This window comes from Nylanderia fulva, unplaced genomic scaffold (genome assembly GCF_048542155.1).
Source record: "Nylanderia fulva isolate GAGA-0341 unplaced genomic scaffold, ASM4854215v1 Scaffold5, whole genome shotgun sequence".
Taxonomy (NCBI): Eukaryota; Metazoa; Arthropoda; class Insecta; order Hymenoptera; family Formicidae; genus Nylanderia; species Nylanderia fulva.
In genome coordinates this window covers 916,528-931,765 of record NW_028190587.1, presented here as the reverse complement: position 1 = coordinate 931,765, position 15,238 = coordinate 916,528, and the positions used below count along the sequence as shown (strand labels likewise).

At 35.8% G+C, this 15,238-nt stretch overlaps 1 protein-coding gene and 1 long non-coding RNA gene across 6 annotated transcripts in view; one reads left to right on the top strand and one right to left on the bottom strand.

The window, feature by feature from the left end:
- The window catches only part of Pgant9 (polypeptide N-acetylgalactosaminyltransferase 9), a 208,535-nt gene that overhangs the window by 34,602 nt on the left and 158,695 nt on the right, over positions 1–15,238 (top strand). For 2 of the 5 annotated variants that reach the window (XM_085487108.1, XM_085487104.1), the window contains exon 2: positions 8,392–8,597. The exons of 1 other annotated variant lie outside the window; for it this stretch is intronic. The gene's annotated coding sequence lies outside the window, so the exon portion shown is untranslated. Of the gene's footprint in view, positions 1–7,820; positions 7,918–8,391; positions 8,598–15,238 lie in introns of those variants that run through there. 2 more of the 5 variants (XM_085487106.1, XM_085487105.1) reach the window with 2 other exon arrangements.
- LOC146721335 (uncharacterized) lies at positions 7,555–13,607 on the bottom strand. The gene is made up of 3 exons (XR_014925710.1): positions 13,435–13,607; positions 9,158–9,294; positions 7,555–8,969 (listed from the first exon to the last, which is right to left on the bottom strand). It is a non-coding gene; the product is annotated as an uncharacterized LOC146721335 (long non-coding RNA).

Sequence of the window (15,238 nt, the reverse complement as noted above, 5' to 3'; positions counted from 1 at the left end):
TGTCAGTGCTAAAAGATATGCGAAATTCTCGGCACGATATCACGAAACAACCTTCCGGTTCCGGTTACGATTATGTTAAATTCTCAGTTTTGCGACACGTCGTAAGTACCTGTTAGGTAGTAATCTACCCCAAGAACGTGACAAAGTTTGCGAAGGTTTCCGGGAGGATCAGATGAAAAATATCGCATCACGTTTGCGTAATATATATTTTATACATATTTATGAACGTATATATTTTTGAACGTCTTCTCTCTCACTTTTGCTCCTTCAAATCGAGCAGGAATTTCTCTTGGTCCTTTCTGACGCCTTGCTTTCGAAGGAAGATCTAAGGGCGACTTGGTATAGCGTATCGCTGCAACTAATAGCATCGACTGAGGGTGCAGCGGCACTTTGTTACCTATCGGAGAGTAGCATTTCCTATCGGAACGGAAAAGGATACACCTAATGGCCGGCTAGACTCGAATGCCAATGATCTTAAGGGCACGTGCATAAAAGCTTTCATGCACCAAGCGTTGCAACGCTTTTAAATAAAGTTCTATATCTAGACGGAAAGGAGTTGACATTGATAAGAAGTCCAGATATCTATAATTTAGAGAGATATACTTTATTTTCAAGTTTATTTCAAATTAAATTCTAAATTTAATTTTCTTCAAAATTAAATATGCGGATTTAATTTGAAATAAACTTAAAAATAAAATTAAAAAAAGATATATTTATAAAAAATATTCTTTTTTTAATCATTCATATATAGCACTTCTTTGTAGAGCACATATAATGCGTGCCTTCTTGCTTCGATAAACTTCCGCACGATTTAATTTTCGATTTCTAACACGTAGAGCACAAGCGTCAATTTCAGTACGCGACTCCCGAGTCGGGAATGTACGGAAGAGACCTTGTTGCTTAATCTCGCTAGGAATGTGCGGAGACTGGCTCGTTCTGGAAGGACGCGTCTGCTAAGGCACTATAGTGTCGGTGTCGGTCTCGGTTTAGGATCGTTGTAAGGGCGATGGTGGCAGATCCTGCCGGAACTCTCGGCCGCATATCAAGCAGCTTCAGGCATGGCGCAAGATTAATGCAAGCTCGTCCCGATAGTCGTTACGGACCTAAGACGATTACATCCTCCTTAAGTTCAGGAGCCGTCGTCTCTGCCGTCTTAATCGTCAGGGCTCGTCGTATATGTACGCCATTCTAATTAGTTAATCCACCTTTACCTGCGCGTCAGCCTCACCGTCATCTCGTACTCGTCACAGATGTTAGCACGAAACGCTCACCAATTAGAAGCTATGACCTCTGCTACGACAATTTACGAATTTCATATATTACACGAATTCCCTCTTCTCTCTCTCTCTCTCTCTGCTTTGCCATGAATTAATTGCTATTAATATTTATTCGCAACGCGCGCGGATGCATTATTTGAGCGAATGTACGATCTGTGAGATGTCAGATTAATTAACGGATATAGAGTGAGAATGCGATTTTACTCCCTTTTTGTTGCTGAGACATGTACGGTGTATCGTAGATGCGGATAACTATGAATACGTTTTCTAGTTACGTAAAACTCCCGCCCGTTTTGTTACGGACTAATTACCATAAGACTTTTATGCGCTGCTCGACGAAAAGATACACTCGCTGCGCGGCGCGCAAAAGGATACACATAGTATATATGCGAGATAAATTATGACGCTTTCGCTAACAGATGTATCGCGCGGCGTCAGAGCGAGCCCGGAAGTGTCAGGAATGGCTCGCTTTCGTGCAATTTTTAGTTTTCATCTACTCAGGATATATAGCGCCCGAGCTCCTCTATCTTGCGCGCGATGGCTTGTAGCGATACGGCGTATTTGTTTCGTTCAACTTATCCTCCTCGCGAGAACTCCTGGCGCGCGTAACGTTTCCTCGTAACGCCTCGCGTACTTTGCAAATTTTCCATTCGCGGAGGAGTGATCGATGCCTCGATATACCCTCTTTCCGCAAACTCGTACAACTGATAAAAAACTTAGACAAAGAAGGACATGATGGAGCGGAATAAGGAATAGGATCAGGGCGGGAACTTTTCCTGCAAAGGAGCTAGAAAAATCGAATTCGTCGGTTATAACGAAGGATTTACGTACGGCATTTGGCCTGTGTAAAATATATGCGATGCACGTGACGTCGTATATCGGTCTGTCGAATCGCGAAGAAAACGCGAGAAGGGAGGGATACTAACGACGAATTGCTTCAAGGTGAAAACTTAAACGGGTCTAAGTTAACAAAAATAATTAAAAAGAAAGATTAATTAAATTCCAAAGTGACTTATTATGGTCTGATAAAGCGGAAGGAAGGACGAAGTGTAAGACGAGAGAGAGAGAGGAACGGAAAATGTGCAATAGCTTTGCTCGAAGCAAGCAAGGAGCAATTTTCTCGCGTTTCTACCGTTTCTCGTTTCCGTGGTGAAAATTTATAATGGTACATAAAACACTTGTAAAAAAGGGGGGAAATTTACTATTAACGTAAATCCGCGAAATAAAGCAAGCGCCGTTTTTATCCGAGGTTTTATCGTTCTATCAGCCAGTGCCGACTCATCCACTATTCATTTTGATATTTCTCGGCAAAGATGTGACGCACGGCTTACTTACGTTCCGGCGGCAGGTTTCCTCTATTTTCTTCACCATCTACGTCGCGACGCGTTCACGAAAACTATAGCCGTTACCGTTTTTTTCCCTCTGGCCATTGTACGAATGAAACACGGACGAGACGATGACTGAACTACGTGAGAATTGCACCTGGCGGAGATGCAGCGTGTCTCGCGCGCGATTCCGATTAAAACTTTATGAGCCCGCCGTGAAATGTCTCGGCGATGTCGGGGCCGGTTGAAATTCTTGGTGCTTCGACCTCTGCTCCGACTTAAATATTTTTATCCCGACGCGAAAGGCGTTTTATCCCGGTCGTTCTCGCTTATTCGTCACTCATCTCGCTCCGCGTTTATATGTCTATGCATCCATTCTCGCTCGTTTTTCTCTCTTTTCCTTCTCGCGAGTGCTATATATCAGTCTCGATAAATCGCGGTCGACATCTAAGGTGAAATCAGGAAATTTGCAACGTTTGACGAGTCGCCGTTCTTACCGACTCTTACCGGAGGGCGCGATATTTTTACTCGCGTATTTTAGATACCCGTCAGGTATATACGCGAAGAGAGAGCAATAACGTACAATGCGTTCTTTGTGAAGATATCCCGCCGTGAAAATGGCATCTCTATCCATTAAGCGGGAACACGGATAGATTAGGTGTACCTTATTCGTCTTCAACGACCGCGGAACCACCTTCCCGTTCTTCATCCTCCTTAGTTCTCTCCGCATCAGCACGCGCGTTCTCATTTTATCCTCGCTTTTTCATCATCCACGCGCTTCCGTACACAAACGCGACGCGCACGCAGTCTCTCTTCTGGGGATGACGTCTCGGGACACGCATTTTTCTTTATCCCCCGCACTCGTTTTCCCGCAGTTCTCACCATTTCCCGACAGTCTTCCGACGCGTAGCCTGCAAGTTGCAATTAATTTTCCGTCTGCAATGCGCGGGCGCACGCCTCGTCCTCCTGGCGGCGATAAATCAAGCAACGGAGTTTCAATTTGGCGCAACGAGCCGCGGCCACGCCGAGAATTCTCATTACGAAACGCATGTCGTTAATCAATGAAATCGGTCGCCCTCGTGTCCCAAGCGGAAAAACGCCTGGGGTTTGTATGTACACTCTCTGTTGCAGCGCGCTCGGTGATGTGATGGATGTGAACTTATATTCATCATGCTTGACGACCTCCGAAATCGCACGATACTGTTAGTGCATTAAGATTGTCGTACTATACTTTATTTAAATTAAAGTCAAGATCTTACGAGTCAAAGTATACGATATAAAATTACTGTAGTTCTTTATGGCAAAGTTATAAATTTTGCACAGTATGAGGTTGTAATTATAGATAGATATTTTAGTTTTAACTCATGAAATATGTATCCATGTTTGCGTCAAAATTGCATGAAGCTGTTATGTGTATAAAATTGTCGTATCTAATTTGGTTCATTTAAAGTCTTTATTAACACATACGTTATATATACCATATATATAACATTGCGTTGAAACGATAATATAAATTATATTTCTTTTTTTTTCTTCAAGATTCTTAGCTAAAGTAAGCGCGGTATACGGTATATAAAATTACTGTAGTTTTTTTTATGACAAAGTTATAAATTTTGCATAGTATGACGTGATAATTATACAGATAGGCACTTTAGTTTTAATATGGCAGCGACGGAATTTCTCGACGCGGCGCACATTGTTTAATCTCGACATTTACGAGGACGGAGAGGTCGAAAAGTTTCGCACGTAGCGCAATGTCAGTCGGGTAACGACGTCGTTTGTGCGCGCTCGATCGGATAGCTTACTCGGCATCTTGCTTACAAGACACGTAGCATCGGCAGGGGTTATCGAAAATTTAATAACGTTCGAATTAATAATGCTGGTGTTGCTGCGCGCGACGGCGCGGGTGCGAGAGACGGAACGCCGCAACGCGCTTCGTCGGAAGAGCAATCGGGCTAATAACGCACCAGTTGGAGCGGACGGATAAATTAAATTAATCATGCATCACAGGAGTTGGGCCGTCAGATTCGATCGTACATTGACCGGACAAGCCGCGCTAAATCTCTTCGTCTCGGCGCAGCCGATCGAAAACGCGGAGATCTCTGCGGTGTCTCTCTCGATGTTTATCGATTGAAAATTTTTATTCTTGTATTTAATTCAGTTTATCCGATTAGATTGCAAATTATTGATTTTGGATAGTAATCACGTTTGCTAAACGTCATTCGTCTGTCAATTTTCTTACTAAAATTATATATGTAGGTATACCGTGCGCAAATATAAAGTACGTATATTAAATATTAAAATAATTGAATTGTTCACGATTATTTATAAAATAATTTCGTAAAATACTGAATTTTTTGTTCTGTAACAATTACAGGTTGCTGAAGTTTTTCGGTTTAAACTTTTTTGTAATTGGACAAGATGTGACATTGACATGCTTATTTATTTCTGAGTGCCGTAAATCATCGGGGAGAGTCATGCCTCATTGTGGGCGTTAGTTGCCGCTGCGAAAAAGATATTCCGCTGGTCATTAACGTCCGATGAGCAGGAACTTCCTCATCCGGTAGTCGTTATCACCATTCGGAGGTTCGCTTCTGCTATTTTCGAGGATGTGCTATTACGCTGACTACGAGAATATAACATTTAAGCGGTGCTTAAGCGTTTCACTTGCATCAATTTCAACTTTGACTATAACTTGTAACTTTAAACTTTGATACATATAGAATTCTTGCGGTGAAGACCGTCGATATATACATTTCAAATTAACGAAAAATTAATAAAAGCAGAAAAAATGAAATTAGTACAAACGCAAAAGTGAATATTAAATTTGTTCCTCTCTATGTGACTTTATAAAAGTAATATGATTACATTTTTTCAAAATTACATTACATAATACATTTAGTTATTTTAAAATATTTAATTATTACATAGTTTCTGCATCAAAAAGGTCTTTGACTAGAGGTAGTGGTCATTCAATTTTCATATTTTTCTTTTATTTTTTTTTTTGCTTATTTATATTTTAATATTTCTCGCTAATTTAAAACATGTACATTTTTCTAATAAAGAGTTAACAACATTTCATAAAAAAATTTAGAATTTAAATTACAGTTGAAAGCGTATGACGAGTACGGTTTTTATTCAGCAAACGAATGGGCCAACTTCAACCGGCCATTTATTAGTGCATCTGATAGCACTCGACGAAAAGGGAAAAAGCAATTTCACGCGATACGAATGTAGGCTGCGAAAATGAATGAGGTTTGCGTATATTGTTGCACCGACTCCGCGCTCGATTCACGGTAGTTATCTACGAAAATTTTAATTGGACAACGTATATGAATATCATGTATAACACTCCTGTCAGTCTAATGATGTAATCTACTCGTTTCCATGAAAGAATCAACGTTCCTTTTAGCTTAATTGTTTTCCCGAGCTCGTTCGCCTGCTGTGCTAATACTATTAGCTCCTTATAGTCTCAACCATTAGAAGGTGGTTCCGGCAGAGATGATAAGGATACGGCATATCTAGATAGAGACAATGGAAATGGCGCGTTGCACTGAGAAAAAATAAAGACGTCCAATTTGTTCGATGGCTTGATTAGTTTTTTCAGTATTTTTCAGTAATTTGCTAGGATTTATTTGTCTATGTCACACGACGAAAAGAAATAGGTTACACCAGAAAAAAATAAATATTTTTTATATTATATATTATTACGAAAAGCAATATATTAATATTATTTTAAAACTAGTGATATTTTTCGTATTTTTTGTATATGATATTTTTTGTTAAAGTATTTTTTCCCTTTGGCATTATGGAATTTTTTTATGTATCATAAAAGCTGATACGGGTTATGATGTGACAGCAAAGGCAAGACTGCAAGACGCAATCTGCCGCTTTTCTAATTGGCAATTCGAGTAAATCCGTGTAAAACTCAACGATCATTTAATATAGTGTCCGCTGTGCCAACCGAACGTGGTCACGTTTCCGCTAAGACAAGTTATCGACCAAGGGCTCTTTACTTGGAGTATGTCCAGCGTCAAGTCACTTCTTGAGACGTTCCAATTGTTCCAAGTTCCATTACTGTTCAGGTCAGACACTGCGCGTGGAAGAGCTTGTAACTTGATTCGCCTTGGTCGTAAGCAATCTCTCTTTAGCTAGTGGACTCTTCGAGTTCAGGAAAAAACGAACGTGTCACGATTCAAGACTGCACGTATCCTTACGGGACGCGCACGTTTTCGAATTACATGGAATTCTTAACTGCGGTCGCGCAAATGCCATGACGATGTAATTACAAAAACGCCGGTAATTAACAAGAAATTGTGCTACTACGTTAGAGTTAAATGAGATATTTTGTGTACGTTTTTTGTGCTTGCATTGCGTCATTTGCTGTGTTTTTATATTTTTAACGGAATACTATTTTCATGTTTCAAACAATATTTATTTTTAGCTACAAGAAGTATAATATAGCTTTTGTAGAAAATGAATAAGTCTTTATATATAGATTTGAAAAATATGAAGATATTATAATTTAAAAGTTATAATTGTTTTAATATTATTTTATGATATAATATTTATTTAATGGAAAATAGAAAAATTTTGCTACCTTTTTTCTCGTAAAATTTACATTATTATACTTCACGATAAAAATGTAGAAAATACATTACCTGAAAAATATTATCAATTAGGTGAAAATTAAATTATGAATAAAGGACGAAGCTTTTTTTAAAACATTATTATTAATAAGTTAATTTAATCTAATGTGAAATATTAATTATTACATATTTAACTAATTATTACAAATTATTGATGCACCTGCGTACACGTATAGATATAAAATATATATATTAATATTTATAGCATTTTTTTATTTTACTGAAGCATTAATATTATCAAATATATATAATATTAATTTAAAATGCATTACATAATACATATATTTTGATCTAGTAATTGTTTTGAAACTATAAATGCGAATTGTACACAAATGGCAATGATCGAATGGAATACAGGTATCGATTAATGGAGTGGAAAATTGATTACTACCGATTGGATAATTGATCACACAGATTGTAATAGGACGAGAGTACAGAGTTTCGCAAGAGCGAACGTATCAACCGATCGTTATTAATCTACAGGAATAAGGTGGAGCGTCTAATCTGTCCCTACCGCGGCACGTTTACGGCGTAGATTTAATCTGCGTTGGATTTAATTAAAATCAAGTGCTTCCATAGTGGCATACTCTCGTTGACAATTGCATGCAGATTGGATTAAGCTTGGAATTAGAACGGAGGGTGAATTCACGCTTCGCGTTAACCCGGGTGCTCGTTTGTCCATATTAATATTCGAATACGTGAAACTGGGGCGAATCACGCGTTGTAAACTTTCGCGATAGAGATTGTCAATGGTGGCAAGATAATTCGTTATGAGCTCGGGTCGTTATCATTATTCGTGCGCGAAAAAAATATCTCTAATTTGCTTAATCATCATACACATTTTGTCTCTGACTAGATTATACGTCGAAGCCACTTAAAAAAAATATTGTGTTTAAAATTATTCAATTTGATAATATTTTATATTTTATTTATATCGAAAATATATGAATCTCTCTCGCTCTCTCTTTCTCTCTATCTTAATTCTTATTTCGTCTTTTTTTGCAAAATTTGCGATGATATTTTTGCGCTACAAACTCACAATTTGCGTTATACATTTATATAGAATGATTGAAGTTTCCCGAACTCTAAACTTTCAAACGATTTGCCCGTATCTAATCGGAACTTTCATTTCTATTGCAGATCTAGGCGGTCACTGGTTTGGAAATCTCTTCTTCGCGCTCCTGCACATATTTCCAGCGTACGTAGGAGTACGTTCGAAGTTTCCGCCGATAATCCGACTTAGCATCTGCCGCTTAACAAGGCGAGTATAATTATCGAGGATGCGAAGAAGACCGTTTCCCTGGTAGATATCCGCCTCGTTCCGGATAGCCTCTACGATTCTCAAGGTACGTAGCTTGAGTTTCCCGTTCTATTGATTGCATTCGCATGTAACTGTGTCAGATACGGAGTGTCGTCCTTGTAACGTATCATGCCAATCGAATCTTCACCAAGATCTGCTAAAACTTTCTTACGTTATCTGCGATGATAAACTCACGTAGATTGACGTCAGTCATATAGATAAAATCGCGGCTGGAGATAAAAGACGTGCATAAGCATTTCACTGCAGACGAATCTGTAGATTCAGACATTATTATTATTATCTCATTCTTTATTTTTCTGCGACACTATTTTTTGACATAAATATGATAAAGTACATCGTCTTTTTTTTCAGATTTTTTGTTCAGACCAAATCTCTGAGCTATGTGACGAACTGAGCTCTGAAAGTAGAGAAAAAGAACATGTGTACTCGTTATATCTGTGAACGAATATATGAAAAATGCATAACGCCGAAAGAATCGTTATGGTAATTTGTGAAATTTACGATGGTTTCGAACAGTTCCCTGCACGCCATGTGATCTGTATGCCATCAATACACGCACACACATTTATTCATACATATACATACCCGTTGTGTTGTAATTAAAGCTGTCCATTAGATCGCCGCGGAAAGTCATTTCTTCATTTGCTCTATCTATTTCCATCGCGTGTCGCTTTGATTTTGCTGATAGAGAAGTTTCCAATCTGATTCCAATTCGTGAGTAGCTATAATAAGGATTATTTTATATATAACGATAGTATAAATTTACAATATTGACATATACCAATATTGACATATACCAAAAATAGTAATAACTTGATATGTTTTTTTTTTTTTGAGATAATTATTACACTATAGAATGAGTGTTGTACACTGAATTATATATTATATTACGTGATTTCTTATTACATGATTTTTGCTAATTTTATGGCTAATCGCGGCTACCTACTCTTTTTATTTGTTTCATCTGTATCAATAATGATGCGTGAACATATGACGCTTATCGCGCGATTATTTACGTACTCTTATGCAGAACAAAGAGAACGATCGATCGAGCTTCTGTGCCTCAGCCACGTTGGCCGGCCTTGAAAATTCTAGAGTTTATTTCTGCTTCACGCGATTTGAGTTATATGTGGTGAGACTAACAACCTTTTAATTATTCACCTCTAATTGCGAATGCTTCTTGTTACTGGAACGCATGCATTATACGTAAGACGCGTGTTACATTAATTTTCATGATCGTCTACATTACTTTTGCGTTTTTCACTCATTTTAATGGAATATTAATTTTAAATGCACATATGCATATATTTTTTTAAATATTAAAATATAAATATTTTTTATATTTTTTTAATAACGAAATAGTATATTTAATCTTTCAATAGTAAATTCTTTTTACGGTTGAAATATTAATATAATATTTTTGGAAAATGTTTTTATATAATTATTTAAAATTTCTATAATTAATTAAAATTATTTTATATTTACTATTTAATTTAAATTGATTTATAATAATTAATTTGATGAATATAAACATCGATTCTCTTTGTGGTTTAATTTTTGAGATTGTTATCCGTATTTATGACAATGGTACCACGAGAATGTATATAGAATAATTTTCTGCCTTGATTCGTAACATTGGCGTCATGATTGATTTTATAACGCGATTTGATTATAATTCTGACAATGAGCGATTTTATGATGTAGATCTAGCTGAACTATCGTTTGGATCTTCTGCTTTACGATAATTAAATTTATTGAATGTTTCATGAACAACTATATCGAATTAACCGTTAATTAATTTCAAATTGCCTTCAATTTGTAATGATGTGCGATTAAAATACAATTATTAAATGATGAATTATTAATGCATGTTATGCACATATATTAAGACGAGTTATTTTGTTTTCCGTATATTGTATAGATATACTTTTTTTAGTCAAATTTATATTTATTTTATTTCCATTATTGCTCCACAGTCGAATTAACTTGATAATTGAGATTGAGAATTGATGATTGAAAAGAATGATAATAATACACAATAGAATTTAAAAATATAATCCTTTAGCCAAACTAATACAAAATAAGGAATTACGTTAGTATTTTTACATATAATTCTTGCGTAATTATAATATATGATTAATCATTATTTATATAATCATGATTTATTAAGTATTGAGAAATAATATTTAAACACAATAATAATATTCGAATATTAAAGATGAATAAAGTGCGCGAATGTTATAGTACGTAAATTGCACTTGAACATAACAATATACGTATATATGTGTATATAACAAATTAATAATTCATTATTATGATTTTTAGAGTACATGCTTTTATCTCACACTTACGTATAAAATGCTCACTTCGAAACATTATTTTGCAACAAGTCAGTCTATCGGAGAAAAGGCCTAAATCGTTCTAATTTCAAATTTAAATTAATGCCTCTCGTTTCGGAAGGATTTAAATTGAAAGTACTTTTTAAGCGTGAAGTCGTGACAGGAACAATGAGGCAGTGTGTGCGTACACGCTTCTTTTCAATGGAATGCCATGACGGTGAGTGACCGGAGAGTGACGGAATTGTTCGCACTTTATTTCCCATTTCATTATACGTGATCGTGGAAATCTCATGCATCACAAAAGAACGATCGACCAGTGAATTTACCTTGCGTGTAGTCCGCCTACATATTACTAATTCATCATTCTTCGATGTGTTTCATTCCTCTCTCGTGCGAAATTGCAAAAGTCCTAAATACATGCTTTTGAAATGCGAGTTAATGCTAAATGTTAAGTTAAAAGAGAGAATTTTATTTATATATTGCAAAGCATTATTTTAAAAATGATAGAATTTTATTCCATAAAAGCAAGATTATAAAAACATTGTTTTATGCATTAATCAGAGATAGTTTGAATTATTTGATATACTTATAGAATTCCGATCTTCGTCTGATTACTCATTGAATAGATGTTTTGATTTTTGATTTATCTACATAATTCCGAGAGATATTTATTTTGTTTTTTACATCTGTCATATCTTACTGTCGAGATTTTCGAGTACTTTTATTTGTCCGCTCATCGATTTCATGTCCACTGTATGTTGATGTCTCGCTTGAGGAGATAAAATATGGATAAATGGAAATGATTCCGAAATAGATGACGGAGACTTCGCTTCGTGGGTTTTGACTTTTGCTACCATAAATTTGCGGTTTGTGACAAACACGAATAAAGCATCGTCATTCTTCGATAGTTTATCAAGAAGTGTCTCTACTCCGCGAAAGACTTTACATGCTGCAGACTATATTTTTACATATATCGAATGGCAACATTTAATATTTATTTTTACGTATCGTTTATCTCTACTTTCTTCTTTTTAAACGGCATTTAATAATTAAGCTTACGTAATGCACACATATAAATGCATTTAATATTTTGTTTCTTATATTTTTGAATGATATATATTTAATACTTTTAAATAAGTGCTAATTTTTTACTCTAATTTCGAATTTGTTGTTTCTGTCAATTAACAGAAATTTGACATTAAAAAGAGGGTTGCTTATTTATCATTATGCTATAGTAATCTAAGTTTTAAAAACACACGGTAATTGTAAACAAAAAAGAAATACATTACAATCAATATCTAATTAATTTTTCAAAAATCTGATACATTACAAAAATATTTTATTTTTATAGATACATAAACACGGAATACATTATAATTCTGTGATAGTAAAATGGCCAAAAATATTCTAGTTTCAAAATGTATTATTCGTGGAATAAATCAAAAAGAAATAATTAAAAATAAAATTCTGACACTTATATTACTACACAAGTAAGCTGTATTAATATAATTGCTCTCGTTTGATTTTGAAATTGAAATGTAAAATTGAGAAACCAATCGATTGCATTAATATATAGTTTTGTTTCGTAACGAAATAGATTTTGAAATGTTTTCGATGATTGTATAAATTTATTTTGCAATAAATTCGGGATTAGAGCAGTGAATTCGCAACTAATTATGCCATACATTCAAACTTGATTTCTCGTAGTGGAAGTGTGTCGGGGATAATGTGGGATTAACGGAGATTAAAGAGAGTTTTTGGCAAAATATAGGATATATACAACTATTCACGAGGGGATTATTTGTTATTTTGTATGCTCAGAATTTTTGAAGCGTAACGAAGGCAAAATTGGAGCACTGAAATAATCAAATTACATGAACAGAATGAGAATGTTTAATTTTTTCGAAAGTGGCCGTAATTAAGCCCTTCAGCATCGCAGCCATACTTTTCAATTAATAAGCCGTTTGCGATGCATTGCCATTGACCGTTTGTCGGTTTTATATTATTCGCAACGTGCGATACAGCCATTTGCGTGGCAAACGACGTAGTTATGTGTTTCAATTCGTTATTGCACCGTCATTTGATTAATACAAAGGACGCAATCGATGAAAGCGCTTATGCCGCGAGATTGCGCGTAATAGCGGTGACGCAATTAAATATACTCCAAGGGCTTGTGTGTGAAGAACAATTTTCTGCAAAAGATATAGTTGCGCAAAATATAGTCGAGCGTTTCAATCCGTTATTGCAGCGCCATTCGATTAAGATAACAGATACATGCAACAGAGACCGTCGCGAAAATGCGAGTGTAATAGCAGCGGTGCAATTAACATATGCGAAGAAGAAATTTTTGTTAAAAAAAAATATGGGACATTGATCGCTATTGCATATAATTATTCCTGAATAGCACCGATCGTTGAATCTGACACGGCATGCATCATATGACCGCGATATTACATATAATTATACACCGTTTTATTGCGAGTGTAAATAAATTTCAACGGAATGAAGAGTGCAATAACGTACATGTGTTTCTATGAAGAGGTAAACGTATCCATAAAAGTATTGAAATGCACTATGCACAGGTTAGTTGCTCCCGTTTTCGCTGTTGCACACCGAGTGTAGCTGCCGTGCAATTAAAAAAATCTATCTGCTAAAAATAGCAGGCGTATCGAAAGATAACGAACGGACTAACGGTTACGCACTATAACAATAACATTGTAACGATGAGCGTTGCATGATATGCACGTTAACGATAGCGCATACCGTACTGCGATTATTTGTGGCTTAAAATTATGTTGCCAATTAGTTTTTATCGTCGTGCGAACTTGTATCATAAATTTTGTGATTAAATAAGCCATTTCCTATGATGGAACAATACCGACGTATGCGTAAAAGTGATAATTAATAGTTTATAGTGCAGTCTATTTTATATACCGTGCAGAGATATATTTCACTAATATAATTTTACATTCCGTTTTGCGAATGTTTTTTTTTTCAAGTATCGTTATTGAACGTTAAATACACAAATGTTGCGGGGAATGAAAAAATTGAGATAGCGAATTTTGCTCGGCAGTTCTCTCTACGTAGGTAATATCGAAACGTAACAATGCTGTGCAAACTATGAAAAAGTCGTCAGCGCGCGTGAATGATCGGCCTGTGCATTTATACGATTATTTGCCGCCGGTGAATTAAATTACACATCGACGAATAATGCCGTGGAATTTAAACGAATTTCAATACCCCACAAAGTGAAAATAGCGTGGATTATATATGTATACCGGACGATGTCAACCTTTGTACTTTACATCGTCATATCGTCGCGGATCCGCAAAATTACGAGCGTTATCGCGATATTAACGGAGCACGTTTGTTGAACCGAGACACACACATACGCTCAACGCATGTGTTAATCCTTTAAAATTAATCCGCGCGACAAATTTCACATTGATTCATTTGTAACGCCGTATTTATACAGCACGTGCCACTATCATTGGAACGTTATCGGCCGAACGAAAACAGATATATCGGCGTATCATATTAATGATGATTAATATTGAGTTATATGAAGTTCACATTGGAACGTCGCGGTTTAGATTGCAATATTCGAGCTCACGGTATTTTACGATCCTTGTGTCACACATACACGCACATACACACATACGTGCACGCAAATATACGCACACGCAGAATGTATATATGGTATGAAAACCACGTGTATATAAATATAAGTTTGTATTTGCTAGGAGATGCTATATATAAATTACGTTTTTTTTATTGATTCATATACTATTTCGCGCCTGCTTGCGAAACTCAATCTAACACGGCTGTTAAATTTTAGACATCGACGACAGCTGTCGATAATCGCTGCTTCTTGTTATGGTAGTTTCCTAGGTTCATTCAGGTTTTCCTCTCATTCTCATCTGCCATCTATGTTTGACATTCATGTCGACATCGATATTTGTTAAAAAAAGTACGTGACACTTTATCCTTTAGTTGAATTTATTTTAGCCACTTCTTGAAGTGCTTGATCATCTTTGACAACTTACTTCAATATTACGTATAAGCTCGCTTTAAATTTGAGTATTTACAAGAAAATTTTTCTTAATCAAACACTTGTTAATATTTCAGTTTATCTTCCGGATTGTCAATATACTTTAAATACACTGACGTCTTATATTCTTAGGCATAATTTCAAAATCTACAGTGTTCAGCAGTTTCTAATTAATAGATGTGCAAATTGGTACAGCAGCATAGCAATTATCGGACTCTCTCTCTCTCTCTCTCTCTCTCACATGACAGTTATTTACGACAAGAGAATTTATTTTCA